The sequence below is a fragment of the Pygoscelis adeliae genome, unplaced genomic scaffold (genome assembly GCF_000699105.1).
Source record: "Pygoscelis adeliae isolate BGI_AS28 unplaced genomic scaffold, ASM69910v1 Scaffold114, whole genome shotgun sequence".
In the NCBI taxonomy this organism is placed as follows: Eukaryota; Metazoa; Chordata; class Aves; order Sphenisciformes; family Spheniscidae; genus Pygoscelis; species Pygoscelis adeliae.
Genome location: NW_008824587.1, coordinates 3,521,101 through 3,530,995, shown reverse-complemented (window position 1 = coordinate 3,530,995; position 9,895 = coordinate 3,521,101). Strand labels below are relative to the sequence as shown.

Genomic DNA, 9,895 nt, shown 5'->3' with positions numbered 1-9,895 from the left:
TCTCATTTATTCTGCAACTTAGCAATGAGTGCCTTGCTCTTCAGCTAATCATGCCTTGTAAGTGGGTTTTGGTTTTCATGTGGCACTGACTCATTCCCCTAATAGGTCGATAATTTCACAGCTCCTTATCACTAGTTTGTCATTTGGAACAGAAGAAATACAACTGTGAGTCTGTCAGGTATCAGACAATGAGGTGAAAGCACAGTGAACGGGTAAAGGCTGGGGAGGTGCAGCTCTCGCCCTTGCAGAACTTCTTTTTCTAACTGCTGAAATTAAGTGACTTTGTTACGAAAGTCATGACAGTGTGCTCCTGGAAAGCACCTTCTGAAGGGGGTTTTGCAGATATGTGCGGAACCCGTCTGGTTTGGTTAAAGAGTTATCCTTTCCCACAGGAGGGAAAAATGGGGCTAAAGCAGGAGATTGTATTACAATGTTAAACCTCACTGAAACGTAGCTTGGGCTCATTTTTAGTTAGTAACTTGTACTAGTATTCAGGATGTTCTCTGTGTGCGCATGTGCTTCCTGCGCAGAAGTAACTGAGAAGTTTGAGCTTATGAGCCGTTTATTTCGGAGCAAAGCTGTTCGGATGTGTATCACTGTAAATCCTGATCCCTTTTTTTGGTCTGGGAGCATTGGGACCATAATTGAAGTGGACTGGAGGCTGGTCTAGTAGCCCTGGGTTGTTCTGTATTTACCTGTGGCATTGGTTAGTTGTGAAGCTGCTTGACTTGCAATGCTGTGGGGGTCTGTGAGGACAGAAGGTGGTTTGAGGTGTTAAAAGGTGTATGTGCGGTTCTGCGGGGGGCCGTTGCGCTTACAGCCAAAATACAGTGTCTGTATTTTGTTTCTGAACTCTTACATTTTCAGGAAAGTGCTGGTAAACTGGAAGGGGCAAGAGAGCTCACTGTTACCTCTTTAAGAGACTACGGGTATTAATTTGTGGAGGACTGGTGAAAAGAATCATACCTTGAGTGAAAGGGAAGAGGTAATGGGCAGATTTGAAACATGCAAAAGTGAAAGAGGAGGTAAAGGTGAGCCAGGCTTAAGTGCGAAGAAATACAGGGAAAATACTGGGAAGAAAGCGAGGGCTTGCTAACAGCACCCTAGGATCTGGCCAATAGGACTACTCTGTTGGACTGTAGTACTTCAAATGTCCACCGGGCTTCAATTAGCTGTTGGGAGCATCCTCAATAGCCTTTGAATTTCGGGTGAGTAGCACTTAAGAGGAGTAAACTATATAGTATTTGCAGAGTTTGCACCCTGTTGGAAGAGGCTTGGTGGAGGAATCCTTCCTGGGTAGCCGTTGAGACATTTTGGACAGGAATTGTAGTGATGGTGCTGCAAGGAGTGAATAGAGACAAGTTTGAAGAGCTTGCACTGGGACTTTGCCTCCCACAGGCATTTCTTGTGTGGGAATATAGTAATTTTTTTTTTTTTGAAGAGTTCTGCTGTGGGGTAGGTTCTTGAGCTCTTCCTACCTGTATGTGGGCTGGGAGCCCGTACAAAAGCCTTGAGTGCTCTTGTTCAGAGTTTGGAGTGGGCTGCGAAGCAGGCAGGGGAGTTAGGGACATGCTCAAGAAATGCTTCTTCATGGCTGGAATAGTATGAAGTATGGTTTTATCTTTTTCTGAAATAACCAGAAAATCAAGCTCCCACCTAGCAATTGAAACTTCACGAACTGTCATTTAGGAGTGGATTCACGCGATCTGAGTGTTATTACGGTGTTAGTGTTCTGCATCTGAGCAAAACGTTGCCTTTAGTGATGCCTGTGATCCTGTTGCAGTGAAAGCAGTGTATGGGGTGGTTCATTTAGGAGGTTGTTCGCAGCGTTCCCCATCCTGGCATGCAGACCTGCTCCTCCAGAACTCCTCTGGAGCAGGGCTTTATGCTGCTCCTGGCCTCACAGCATTGGGAAGGCACTGCAATTCAGAGGGTAGTTTCCAGCCCTAGAAAGTGAGAGATGAAGGGTCTGTTTCTTTCTGTGGCACTCAGCATAGCTGCAGAGTTCTGCAGTATCATTTTCCTGTCTGGAAAATAGAAGTGATGACGCTTACACACCTTGTCAGTTATGCACTGCAAATATCTATGTAAATTAAAGCATCTGTGAAATGTTTTCACTTCCTGTCCGGCTCGGCGTAGTCCAGATGTCTTGTACATAGTCTGAGTTGCTTAGCTTTCCAGAAAAGCTAAAGCTACCTGAAGGTGTCTAAAGCTCCTTTCTTCAGAGTACTGAACCACACTGCATGTAACTTTGGGTTTCTTATCACTTTATACCTGTGTCCTTTTCCCATCAGATTCCTGTTAACTTCCTTGGCATTCATTTTTAGTGCAAATGGCTCCTGTGAATAGGCTTCGTCTAAGAAAAGTTGCCGTGCAATGCTGCATTGCTCTAGTGTTGTTAAAATTGGGGAATCTGGAGAAATGCTTCCTTGGAAACTTCAGCATCTGCAGTGTTTATGAACTGCAGGCTTGTCTAAACTGCTTGTAATCTTATTAATGGTTTGAACTGGCTGCATCAGTCTTGATGGCTGTGGGAAATCAGAGAAATCTGATAGAGAAAGATCTATTCAGCTCTTGCCAGGGCAGCTTTGTACCCTGCAGTGTGTGTGTTGGTGCTGGCCTGTCTGGCTGCAGAGGTGCCTGCTGGAGGAGCTCCCATCAGCGCCTTGGGGGGGGAACAGGACTTGAGGGATCTGCTCAGCAGGGGTGTACAGGAACCTCTTCTCCCTTGTGTGTGCAGTGAGGGATTGGCATTTACTGCCTGCTGATTAATATAATTGGTTTTTATCTCTAGTCTCTCTCTTCATAAAGATAACCTTTTGTTCATAACCTGAATGGGAGCTGAGGCCCTGAAGTCAGCAGACAGCCTGAGAGTGTGGAGGGGTGTTACCAAAGCGCAGATCTGGTAGTGAGGCTCATTGGCACAAGGTAAACACCCACCTCCCCATTCCAGTGTGATCCTTCCTGAGACTGCAGAGAAAACAGAGCTGCTTACTCAACAGCTGATGGCATTTGTGTGGAAAGAGCTGTATCTGTTCCTGCAAAAAGAACTGTTAACCTAAAGACTGCCAGCTTTGCTCTGATTTCATCTCTTGGAGCTGTGACATCTCTGATTTCCTCTCTGCTTGCTTGCTGTAAAACCTGTGTTCACTGCTGACAGATGGAGTAAGTTGCTGAGCATGGGACCAGGTAAAAGATTTGTGAAATGTTTGTGACTTCACTGGAAGAATTTCTGTGGTCACATCTCAGAATGCATCTGTTCTCTGGCAGCAGTCGATTGCGGTCCTTCCACTTGTCCTTGTCCTGGCTGTGTAGGGCTCTCCAAGGTGAGCTACGTCTGACAACTCGGAGGCTTATATTTGGGTTCTGGAGCTGGCAGCACAGGTGTTTCGCCTATGCCACTCTTGCTGTATCTCACCTCGTTATATGGGTATATGGGTATCATCACTGTGATGATTTTTAAAAGCCTGTGTGGCAGCAGTGTCAGGACTAAAGGAATTTCACAACCTTAAAATGCAGTGGTGTTCGGTTTAGTTTTTAGCGATGGAAGCGTCTTTGGCTTGAGCTGTCAGTCCTAAGACTTGGTGCAATGGCCTGAGAACAGTTCACGCTGTGTGGGTGCTTCCTACCCTTGTGGGCTCCTCTGAAGCAGTGGACAGGATTGGATCTGCTTTCTGTGCCGGTGGATGGTCTCTTCCACTGGAAGAGGTTGTTCTAGACGTGGCAGATGGTGCTGCAATGCATTCCCTCCTCGTTTGACTCTTCCTTACAACTTGCTCCTTTGTGATCAAGAGCTGCATTTTCTTTGAGGGTCTTGGCAGTGCAGGTTTGGGTGGCTGGAGCAAAAACCTGAGCTCTGGGACCTCTAACGCTGCCTACAGTGGTACTTGAGCAAACTGTTTCTCTGCCTTGGTTACCGAGCCTGTAAAATAGGACTGATAGTACTGGCCCTGTTACCCATCAGGAGATCCCTACCAACTGTTTGCAGCCTGTCGTTGTTGCTCAGGTACCTAAATGCCCAGTTTACCTTACAGTTCAGCTGAATGTTGCCAGGAGCTTTCTGAACAGGTTTTGCCAACAGAGCATTATGCCAGGGATTTCTTTTGTATTTGGATTTAAATTGCTTGCTCGTGATCAGCCCCCTTGCTTTGGTGTTGAGGGAACAGGATGTTGTATCTGTGTGTTCTCCCCGGGCATTCAGCTCTTGGAGGAACCTGAGCAGGGCAAAGTGGAAGGCAGAATCACTTTGGAGGCTGTAGGTAGCATGCTTCAGCTCTGGGCCTCGGTTGTGGAGGAGCCAGAGCATAAGTACAGCTCTTAAGGGTAAGGATTTGTATTTGAATGTGAGCCCTCCTTTGTGCAGGCACCTCGTGGAGATCACTAGGTCACTTGCCTTTCCTCTTGTACTAGAGCGGTTGGGGTCTGGATTTGTTGAAGCCACCGGTAGGTCTTGCTGAACTGAGCTGCTCTGTCCTCTCTGGGTTTTGCCTCTGAAATGTGAAACAGCAAAGAAATACGCTCCTTTATTTCTGTTGTGTCTTGCTGCAGAAGTGCCTACAGGAAGTCACGGTTTCTGAGCCCGGCGAGGTTTATAGATAGGGGTGTCAGAGTCAGTTCATGCTGGGGCGTGTCTCATTTAACACCTTTATGGCCTGGATGAGAGGGTGATGAGTGTGATGTTGGTCGTTGGTGCTTTGTAAGATACCTTTCTGCCTCCCTGCAGTAATCAATTCCTGGTTCTGAGGGGCATGAAAGCCCTACAGCGCTTCCTCTTGGGTTAGAAATACAGTTATTCCTTCCTGACAAGCTGGCACCAAGGGGTCAGTTCCTTCTTTACAGTATGATGCAGCAGATGGGCAGAAAATGGGCTCCGTTTCTCTGGAGTGCTGCTGTAGACAGACATTCCTTTCAAGAGAAGAATTTACTGCACACCTTGGGGTTTCTGCTGCTTGAAAAGGAGGGGGAGTTTCGTGAGCACAGGATCTCGTAAGTACTTTCTGTGGGCTGTGGACCAGCTTTCTGGATGGATTTTTTTTTTTCCTCTCCATGCCATAGTCTTGCATCCTCAGGATGAAGTATTTCTTATCTTCGTTTGCATCCTCAATTACTGGAGGTCAGGGCTCCTTTTAAGGGTGTGGCATTGTCTGTCCAGCCCTTACAGAAAGGACCACAGAACTCACTAATGTTTTTGTGTAAATACAGTTGAGCTCTTCAGACTCCAGTCTGCTTTATCGGTTTTACAGTAAGTTATAAATCCACCCTTTCTGGCTGCCTTTCTCTGCTACCTGCCTTCCCAGCACTGGGAAAGCTGTTTAGCAGAGAGGTGGGGCTTCTGTATTTCACAGGCCAAACCTGAGACTGTGGAGATCTGTTTTCTCTAGAACCGTGCAGTGGTTCAGTAACAGTAGTTGTGATTCCCAACCTGACGGTACATTTATAAGAGGGGGCAGCAGGTGAGCTTGGTGAAGACAGCTGAGAAAATGAGGTCAGGTCATCTTACAGGACATGGCCTTTCTGCCCCCCCGTTGTCTTGTTCTATCTCTGCCTGTACAGCTCCACGCCACAGAGTTAATGATAGATATGCTGTCCAGAAGACTCTGCGTCTCCGCTTCGTGGTCCTGCTGCATGTCTCAAATCCAGGGTGGCTTGGCTTAGAGAGGCCTGATGATGGGGCTGGCCAGCGGGCAAGTCTTCTGGCAGACAGCCTCCAACAGTATTACTCAGCTAGCAGCATACCTCTGCAATAAATCATGGGAGACGTGATTTTTGTCTCCTGTTTTTACAAGGAGACAAGGTTCATGGGAGATGCAGAGAGAAGCTGGGATTGTGCAGAATTAAAAGAACTGGTACTGCCAAATACACCTGTTCAGCTAAGCGAGGAGGGTCCCACCTTATGAATCAGGAGCTGTCTTTGCTACGGGGTGTCTCTCTTCTCTGCACTGCAGACTGCTGACTTGCTTCTCTCTGTCTGGCAGGACTTGGTGCCACATTCAGGATCTCAGCAGGCCCTTTTTCAGGAGTACCAACAAATCTTAGCAGGTCCCTTTGGAAACAATGCAACAGAATGACAGCAAGCAGCTTCTTGTGGCCTAGACTCTTGCTACAGCCTCTGCCTGCTGCACAGCTCTTCTGCATTGATCCCACTGACTTTGTACTTCGATGCTGATACTCTCCTGTTGCTCCCCTCCTTACTAAGCAGCCTCTCCTAGGAACTGAATGCTCGTCTGGTCCCTTCCCCGCTAGGCTGATGATCCCTGCCTGGCCCAAACAGGGCTTCTACAGGATATAAGTGTATCTGGCACCAAGCCCCTTGGGCAGCTGGTCACACTGTTTCACCAAAGCTCTTCCAGGGGCAGCCAGTGGTGCCTTTCATTGCTGAGGCAGGTGGCAACCATTTCACAACTAGGTGGTTCTTGGTGGGATGTGTTCCAGAAGTAGTGGTATCTCCCTGTTGACAGATAAATGTTTAGCTATGAGAAGTGCCAGCCAAATTGTCTCTATGTATTTAAAGAAGAGTGAACATCACTAAACTTCTGTAAAACTGTACTATGCTTTTTAAAAGGTTTCACATTACCAGTAACATTAGAAACAACAACAGATTTCACTTTAACATCAACTCCAAACATTCCTCTTCTGAAAGTATGGTTCAGCTTTTGCAACCTGTGAGTTTCTGAACAATTCATATAAAATTTCAGGTCAAAAGTCTTTCTGCTTCTGGAGAAAAGCTTTTTTCACTGTTAATCTCCGTCCTGTTGCTTTGTTTTGTGTTTGTGACTGCTGCTGTGAAGTGAGCAAGGAGTGAAGGTCTGCAGTGGTCGCGGGTCCTTTGCCCGAGTGATTGTGCTCAGTGTAGAGCTCAGTGGTGTGTGAGTAGCTGAAGTGATTCCTTCTAGTGTGTGTGTTACCTTTCATAAATCTGTTTGCCCTGCTCAATTAAGGCTGGCTAACTTCCAGGTATTCAAGCTCCATTGAAGGCTTGTGAATAAAACACCAGCAGCCCAGCCTCCTTCATACATAGATTTACAAAGAGCTTTGCAGACAATCAAAGTCAGGAGTCTCTCTTTGGCTGTGTTTTTCAGCTCAGGGGTTTCCAGTTGTTACCAGTGCCAGTAACTCAAGGTTTTCACATGGCTCTCTTTGCAGGACAGGCTCCCTGGGCTCAGTAGATCCCTGCTGTAGCTCCAAGACTTGCGTGCTCTGGCACTTAAAATGTCACTGTTGGTCTCTGGATTAGAATGTACCCCTTTAAAGGGCAGTTAGATGGGGTTAGTACCCACACATGAAATCCAGGGCAACATGATGCAGACGTGAAGACTCCTGGGTAGCGAAGCTCTCTGCCCAGGAAGTGATTCTGGTGCAGTTATTTGTACGCTAAGGCCTCTAATGTAACTGGTCATACTGCAGTATTTTCCAATTCCTCTGAGACACAGTATTTTGCACTCCGGTGCTGTCCCTGGATATTACAGGAGACCTTGCTAGCCCTGAGAATGGGAAGAGCTAAGCTTCATGCTAAAACTGATAGTGAACCTTCCCCCAAAGACCTCTATAAACCCAGAGAGAAACCTTGCAGAGATGCTGGTGATTTTTTTTTTTTTTAATCTCTGTAAAGGGATAATGCTTTCTTCAGGGTCAGCTATCGGACACGGGGACCCTGAGCACAGGTCAGCGGCTTTGCCGAGGCTGTCAGTTTTCAGTTGTCAGCATCGGCATGTGCCTTCTGGTTCTAGCTCTCCTAATAATAAGCATGCGGGCTGGCAGTTCAGTTCTTAATGAGCTTGATTTTTATCAGAAATGGCTTTGCTCTGCAAAACTGAAAGGCCTTGATGATCCCTGCCTGGATTCTCTGCTCGACTGTGTGGTGGGAAAATAGTCCAGTGTCGTGACAGCCTTGGGAGGCTCTGTGGCCTTTCTGAAGTGCTGTGGGTGACCTGGGTGCTGAGTGATCCCCCTGGCCAATACAGCCATGGACTAGCTCAGATCTGCAGCTGGCTGCTGTCAGGAGGGACAGGCACCGAGGTCCCGCCGAGGGGGCTCAGCGCCTCAGCAGCCTCTTTGCACAGTGACTGTATGGAAAGCGCCTCACCTCTCCATGGACTTGTTTTCCCCTGTGGAGCATACACATAACACACAAACAAAGCTGTGTTTCATGTTTTCAGCTTCAAAGCGTCGAAGGAGTTCAAAGTAAATTTCACTTATCCAGACAGCAGTTGTGGCTGTCCCAGAAAGTTTGACAAGGGGCTTTATCCCGACGTGTCCCCAGCTCCTCTGCTCTGAAGTGGTTGTTTATTCCTCCCGCGTCCTTTTAATGATATAAGATGTAATCAAGAGGCAGCTGAGACCCAGTTACATAACTGGTTGTCAGGGTTTCTCTTTGGCAGCGTTACCCTGCGTGCTGTTTGCATGTTGACTTTCAGGAACTCAGGGATTTTCTGTTAACTGGCTAACTCCTGAACCTAATGTGGTAGTTCTTTTTTTTTTTTTTTCCCCCCTAATGCCTATTAATTTTGTCTGGTTTGAGTTTTCTAAACCTCAAAGTGGACTTTATTGCTTGGGATTGTTTGAGGTTGGTACAGGATTGACGTGGTCTGGATAGACCCCAAGCCAGGCTCCCTCTGCAAGGCTCAATATACCTGTAAAAGCAGGCGGCTGTGCTCTTGCCAGCGCAGCTGAGGGCTGGCGTGCAGCACCCTCTGCTATTCGCTGTGGTCCGGGGCTCCCCGCAACGCTGCCAGTTCAAACAGGTCATTGTTCTCAGTCCAGCTTCTACTTTCCTGCCAAGTCCGTGGTAATCAGTGTCTTTTCTCCCTTTCTCTTTCATGTCTGTCCTACTAATAAAATACAGTGGAAATGGGCAAGTGAGGAGCTATTGTTTTCTTTGGCACACGGTGACCATCTGAGCAAAGATTGAACCAGACTGGAGCCACAGATCTGTTTGCTGCTCTGCAGGAAAAGGTGCCTCAAGAATGCCGGCCAGCCCCGTTGCCTCCGCCAGCCTTCGTGCTGCAGCCCTATGCGGTGGTCCAGCAAAGGTGGCTGTGTGAGGCTCCGTGTGGAGCCTGGTGTTTTTCCTGAGCGTCCTGTGGACGCTGTTACTGAGCGACAGAAAATACTTTTCTTCCTCTATCCCCGACCGCGCTGCTTGCTGCCTAGCACACAGCTGCTTGCTCCTGCCAGGCCCCATTTAAATCATGCAATGCAAGAACGAATGCTGCGTGGTGCCAGGTTTATTGGTCAGAAAGTTATCCCCTGGCAGCAGCCTCTAGATGGGCTTTACTCAGCTAGTTGCAGATTGCAGCACATTCTCAAACTGGCTGTATCCAACATGTTTGTGGTCTGTGCTTTATTTTGTACATAACGCGTGATGGACTAATCCTCTTACCTGGAAATCATGTTTGATAAAGCATTGCTGGTGAAAGTTGTAGCCTCTGGTCAGATACAGTTTCTTTAAGAAAGAGTGATTTCTGACTGCGTTTGAAACATGCTTTCAGCTGGATGAGTTTCAGAAAGGGTGAAGGGTGGGAAGATCCAATATATATAGCGTTTTGTTACTCCAACACAGAGTTGCAACCCTAAGATGGGACCTAGCAGATGGTATAATAAAACTGCCAGCAGTTTTAGGCTTGAAGTGGAGGCTTTGCAATGAGAAATCTGGAAATCTAAATTATGTGTGAAAAGGTTAGATTAAGCTCCTAGATTTGAGGAAATTTAGAACAGAGAATTATGCTTGAAAAAATGAAAGAAAGGCCCATTGAAAGTAGGCAAAGTTTTTTTCCCTGACATAAAAGTTGACCTCCAGTGTGTGCGTTCCTCATGTTTCAGCATATTTATAGCTAAAAATGGTGTTGAAGGTGCCAGCAACAGAGAAAATGTAATCTTTTTTATAAAGTGTTTTCAG

At 47.0% G+C, this 9,895-nt stretch overlaps 1 protein-coding gene across 4 annotated transcripts in view; it reads left to right on the top strand.

Annotated features, from left to right (window-relative positions):
* The window catches only part of PRRC2B (proline-rich coiled-coil 2B), a 48,911-nt gene that overhangs the window by 875 nt on the left and 38,141 nt on the right, over nt 1-9,895 (top strand). The window lies entirely within an intron of this gene.